We start from the raw sequence: 6,888 nt of genomic DNA on the forward strand, positions 1-6,888 counted from the left end.
GATAAGACTGCAAAGGAGGCCACAAAAAGAGAATACATCGATGTGGCAGTTAACATTAGTAAGATGGAAATAAAGAGCATTATTAAAAAGAGGCAAGAAGAAAAGGTGGCAAAAGCAATGGGAGGAAAGGACTGTGGTTTTTCAGAATACAGAGGAGAGTGGGAGAAATGAGAATGAGAATAGGAGAGAAGAGACAATTATATCAAGACATAGATTTGGGCACACAGGATTAAGCAGCACTTTATTCAAAATAGGTAAAAATAACACCGGCAGGTGTGAGTACTGTGGGCAACAAGAGACAATCGAACACGTCATGGTACACTGTAAGAAGTATGAGGGGAAAAGGAGGGAAATGATCCAAAACTTTAGAATAAGATAAATAAGAGATGGTTGACCAGGGGAGGAGTTAAGTCAAGGCTGCATTCAACACCACCACACACTTGGGGAAGCGATTCCGACCACATACTCATTCAAATTACAAATTACTTTTTTTCGATTAAAAGGCAGTATGTCAAAGTTTTAGCGTTCCCCAGAGTTTAGTGTTCTGAATACTGTTTCACAGGCCCATGCCAGAGGTGGGTAGTAGCGAGATACATTTACTTGGTTACTCAAGTAACTTTTTTTGAGTATATTGTCAGAGTAGTTTTATTATCATACTTTTTCTCTTGCGTGAGTAGTCTTCAAGAGAAAAATAATTTTACTCCACTACATCTGGTTACATTCACTGCGCTACTTCGCTACTTATTTTTTTATTTACTGCAGTCATGCATCCATATGACTCTGTTATAACAGAATAATGGCTGATGCTACAGCATGATAGTATGTCTTTCAAATAACACTTTGTCAGGCTTTCTTAAATCATTGGTATTTGACGCCCTGCATGAGACCGTGTTGGGGCAGCAGGTTTGTGTTGTGAAGACAGGAGGCTACACCGTGCTGACACTGAGCTGACAGAAAGCAGTGTCTGTTGTGTTAATGCTAATATTTTAAATAATAAATAGCTACAGACAGTATATCATGCTTAAAACCTCCTTTTACTTCCTCTTTCAAAGCGGCCTTACTCGTGAAGTTCTCTTAAAAACATTAAACACTTAAAAAGTGTTCTAGGAACTTTACATCCAAACTGGAAATCCAACCTGTCATTTGGGAGATACTTAATCAAAAAGAAAACCGTTAATTAAGGGGAAATGTTGGCCTATAAGTGTTGCTCTAAATGAAAAATAATAAGATCACCAAAATCATTAAGAATCATCACCTGGAGACCATGAAAATCCATTTCAATTTCTTGTCCTGGACCAGGATGGAGGTTGGATTTTCACTTTTGTTCTTGTTATACTCACAACTTTCAGTTAGTTAAAGTGAGAAACTGTGTTAGAAGTTGCATCAGGCAAGTGTGATAACCACCTTTTCACCACTGTAGGTGAGTGTGCTTCCTGACACTGCAACACACATAGTTAAATATTAGCGAACCTCTTACTGCATGTACATTGTTAGTAATATTGTATTTTATTAATTGTTACATGGTTAAGGTTAGCCGCCACTAATGGATACAAATCCTTCCTTTTTCATCCAAAAGTACAAGTTGCTCATATCATGGCAGTGAGTGACAGACTCAGCTGAACAGAGGAAACAACCAGTTCTCATATGAGGACGCTCTGTGGTTTAAAAACAGTGGCTCTTCTCGGTCTACAAGTCAGATGGAACTCAACAGAAAGACTGTAGTGATGGCGGAGGAGGAGATCAACTATGTTTTAGTTTTATTCAAACCTAATAAGCATTTCCCACCTGAATGTAAGTGTAGTTTTGTGACTACTGTTATTTTTAAATCAAGAAAAAAGATATCTTAAAATGCATCACGTTATTGGTATGGATCAGATACTGTACAAAATGCAATATTTAGTATAAAAAGTACTCTAAATACTCTCTTGATTTGGTTAACTCGCACAAAGTTATTTTTCATTCTGAAAGAAGATACTGAGACAAAAGCAATGATCACCCATAAAAGCCTTTTATTTTACACTTTACAGTGATCAAGCTCGGCATTGTGTTTTTCAAACTTTCAGATAAAAAGGAGGGGGAAAGTGTATATGAAGAAATTATAAGTTGTAAATAAAAATGTACACAACATTCAGTGTTACAGCAACTGGGGATACTTCTAGAAATGCAGCCATTACTGCTAAAACTACAGGTCAGGTCCATAAATATTGGGACATCGACACAATTCTAATCTTTTTGGCTCTATACACCACCACAATGGATTAGAAATGAAACGAACAAGATGTGCTTTAACTACAGACTTTCAGCTTTAATTTGAGGGTATTTACATCCAAATAAGGTCAACAGTGTAGGAATTACAACAGTTTGTATATGTGCCTCCCACTTTTTAAGGGACCGAAAGTAATGGGACAATTGGCTGCTCAGCTGTTCCCTGGCCAGGTCCACAGCAGTTGTGAGGAAAAACAAAGCACACAGAGCAGACAGAGAGCTGTTGCTCGATTTGCAGCCTCTGGACTGTTCTGCTCAACTTTTGGAGTCTGTGCAAAGATTTCTCTCCCCAACACCAGGAAGCTAAATGTTGAATATGTTTATCTATCCATGTGGGCATGTAAACAAATTTGTTTTGTTCTTTTGTTCGGGACTAAACAAACACTTTTATTTCCTCTCTTTCACCATGCACTGTAGCAAAATACATTTGTTCATAGGTTTTTGTACACACTATGAAAGTTGATTTCACACATGCATTTACATTGTTCTTAAAGCTAACTTTACTGCCTCGCTCGTGAGCACTGAGGAGATTTGGTTACAATTTCTGGTGAATGCCATGTCTACAATTAATCACTGTAGAACTCTTTACAATGTACGAGTGTTTATCATGTTTTGTAAGTTGTTGACATTATGTGCTGTATCGTTGTTCAGGCATTAAGTAATAATGTGTTATACAGCCCAGGACTTTCATTCACCACCGCCATTTCACAAACAATGTTTTACATATTTGATATAAAGCATGCATTTTCAAAACAAAACAATAAAAAATCATTTTCCAAAAATAAATAATGCTTTTCTCAAAAATAGTATTGGTACAGCAGCAATCACTGAAATGTTGCACCTTACCTAATCATGTTTATTTTTTGTGGGAAATAAACCTTTCAAGTGCAAAACAAAGAATCCAGTTGCTATACGAATACCTGGGAAGAAGACTGCAGAGAAAAGATTTCAGATCTGGTTGTTAAACTTGATCAAATGGAGAAGGTAATGTGAAAACTGTGCAAACATTTTATGACAGCAAAATGAAAATATATTTTCTCTAGGTCTGAACAAACTAAGTCTGTATATCAGAAAGGCTGAGTGCAACGGCAGGGAAATTTGAGGTGTGGACACTAAACAAGGCAGGTTTATTTAAATATTAACAGTCACTGACAGGGATGACGCATGAGGAATCAAGGCAGACAGGAAACAAAGCTAGACAAAAACGCAAAACACCAATAATTGCAATATAAAACAGGAAATAAAGCATAAAGACAATACACAAGGATGAGTATTCCAAACTACAGAGGACATTAAACAGGAGAATACCAACAGAAAAAGAGAACACAGAGACAGGGAGTGATAAACACTAGGAAGAGTCTGAACAGGAAAATACTGCCACTAAAACCAAGTATATCCAGCTGCAGCCCGCAGACCTGATGGAAGTTGACGGAAGTTGAACTTCCAAATAAGGTTTGTCCCAGAAGACACCACACACAAAACGTGATGACGTGTAAGGGTTAATCTCGGCTCACGTACAGTATAGATCCTAATGTTAACCGTTTTATTCTTTAGAGGCCAACAACAGAACTTTAAATACACCTGAGAAGTTTTGAGGCGAGAAATCAACTGTCGAATGTTGGCAGTCTGACGAAAATTGACGGCGAATCGAAAATGTGTTCAAACGTTTTCGGAGTGGACAAGTGCCGACCACGGTGCCGGTGGGTGTCAATATATAGCTGCAGTAACATTAGCAGAGACTGCACGGCAACACAATGGAGGTTAGCCCTATCTGCTAGCGGCCGATGTGCGCCACTGTAGGGTTAACGTTAACCGGTTGACATGCATACAATGAATAACTTTAGGCACACGCCCTGTGATGGTTAGGGTAAGAGGAATATACTTCGGGGGGGCTGTCAGGAATAGTTAGCCAGCTAGCTCCGGTTAGCTCCCCCAGGTCCAGTCACACAGACCACTGCAGCCAACACAGCAGACGTGTCCAGCAACAGCTGAACAATAGCGTCAGTGTTCGTAACGCTATTCTATCATTAAATTCTCAGTAATGTTGTTTTTAACCTACATCAAGATACATCTGGCTCGTGATGTACAGAATATTCTTGGTTTGTGAAACTTAAAATCACTTTGGAACAAATAAAATATACAACAGTATGATTTGAAACATTGCTTTATTATTATCATTACGCTATTATAAATAAATATTTACAGTATTAATATACTATAATATTATTAATTAAAGTATAATGTAAATATTAACACATAATGTAGACTGATTGGTACGTTGACATTTATTTATACTTCTTTTTTTAACGGCTCTGCGTGGGCCGAACGGCCGAGATAAACGTCATCACGTTTTGTGCGCGGTGGCTTGTGGGATGAATCATATATGGAGGTTCAACTTCCGTCAACTTCCGTCAGGTTTGTCTGGTTTGTCTGCGGGCTGCAGCTGGACCCTTCTCATTAAAACCCAAAAAACTGTAGGTCACTGTGTGTTTATTTAAGTATGGAGTTTAAATATCTGATAACTGTCTCTCTGTTGTCAGATGTTCATCAATAAACACAGTTCAGGTAGAAAAAAATGGGCAAATCTATTTAATTAAGATAAAAGGTTTTTGTTTTGTTTTTTGCTATGGCAGTGCTTGTAGAAGCAGCAGGCAGTAGTTCCTTGAAACTTCGCTACACTTTTGTTTTTACCTGTTTTTTCCGGGTTATTGCCAAAACATGCATTACCTCTGACATAAATACAGTCGTTGGAAGATGAAGACGGGGTTTTTTGATTAAGTGCAGCAGACCACGATCCACCCAGCCCAAACCACCAGACCAGGAGAGGAGCCATGCTGGCCAAGCTTGGACTTAATTCTGCTCCTAAAGATCCAGTCTGGACTTCATGGGACTCATGTTGACCAGACAATGGAGTTCAGAGACTGCTGTGCCCACATTGTTACAGAGACCTGCCCCATTAACATTCCTGATCAAGCACTCAGCAGGTGGTCCAAGATGAACATCTCAGGTTATGTATGTAACCCTTGTTCCCCGAGAAGGGGAACAAGACACTGCGTCTGTGGGACTATGGGAACGCCTCTGGGCGTGGCAGGGCTGAAATCATGAATGAAACTACTCCAATCCTATTGGCGTTGCTAGAACGGTAGCGTGTGACGGCGTAACTGGAGGCGTATACAAGTACGCCGGCACACCGGACACAATAGCTCTTTGCTATGAAGCAAGGCACCGCCTCAAGGAACTGGGCCCCCTCAGGGGCCAGACCCACAGTCTCTACAGGGCGGGGCAAGGGTGAAAGACCTGGCCCTCCGCCTGAGACAGCAGGTCCCTCCTAAGAGGGACCACAGTGGACAGTGCGTAGTCTCTTGAGATGCAAACAGGTCCACGTCTGTGCCAAACCTTTCGCACAATAACTCCACCACCTCGGGGTGGAGTCTCCATTCCCAAGGCCTCAGCCCCTGTCTCGACAGCAGGTCTGCTCCTTGATTCTGGGTCCCCGGGATAAACGTCGGGAGAACCCCAAATGAATATCATGCTTTACAAGAGCTGAAGATCAAAGAAGACACTGCTGAACAGCCAGTCAGCACCAAAGGATCCAAACTACAAGGCTTTGCCGGAAGTCCACCAGCAGTGTGTGCGCCGTCAAATGGCTACGAGGTGGTTTTATTCCATTTTGGGCTCGTGCCAGAACCCACCAGGAGTGTCTCGCAGAGCGCTGCAGAGCACAGCCCAGGCAGCTGCTTTCCCTAGTTCACCAGATGACAAATACTTCACACCAAAGTCTATTTTGGCCAGTTCAACATTGTCCTGCTTTCATTTGGATATTTTTGTGCTTCTACCATGGGTGAGTAGGCTACATAGTTAAAGGGTGTCTTTTTTAAATTGTGTTTAATGTTATGTCTTAATTTCTGCCCTGTAACCTGTAGAAAAGGTTAACACAGTTAAGTCTAGTTCAAGTCTAGTTATGAACGACATGGATTAAAGATTTATCGCTGTGCTTTAGTTGTAATGTTGATATAGTGATGTGATTTACAATTTGGAGTCTGCCCGGTGTTTTATTTTGAAATTTAAAGGATGTGCTGTGCCTGTTCTGTGTGTGACTTCCTGGCTAGCTAAATCTGCTCTATGCTGGACAAGTCTTTCATCTGTTTTAGCAGAGCAGTGCAGAGAGTTAAATGTTAGTGTTGGAGAGATGGCTGCTATGAATATTTGTACAAGTAAAAGATCTATATGCTTCTTTCAACAGGGCTCAACAGGCTAGCGCAGTCAGAGGGCCTCAATCTGCAGCTGCAACAACAATAAAACATTTTTATTTCCCCCCCCAAACTGTGCAGACTAATTAATTGTTGTGGACTTGTTTGTGTTCACGTGTCCATGTTCAAGTAAGTGCTGAATAATTGTCACCTTCATGGACCTGTGATAAAGGAGTGACATTGTAATACCGTCAATGTTATGTTACTAGTTTCAACATGTGGTAGTATTTGGTTGTATTCGCCTTTGATAGTTAGCGCTGCTATTAGAGTCTTCGGTATTGGATGGTAATATAGACACGCAGCATTGTATGTCCCTGTTACCCCACTAGGTGGGGCCCTTTATGTTTTCTGATGTGAAGCATTATTTCTCTGT

This window comes from Micropterus dolomieu, linkage group LG03, assembly GCF_021292245.1.
Source record: "Micropterus dolomieu isolate WLL.071019.BEF.003 ecotype Adirondacks linkage group LG03, ASM2129224v1, whole genome shotgun sequence".
NCBI classification, from domain to species: Eukaryota; Metazoa; Chordata; class Actinopteri; order Centrarchiformes; family Centrarchidae; genus Micropterus; species Micropterus dolomieu.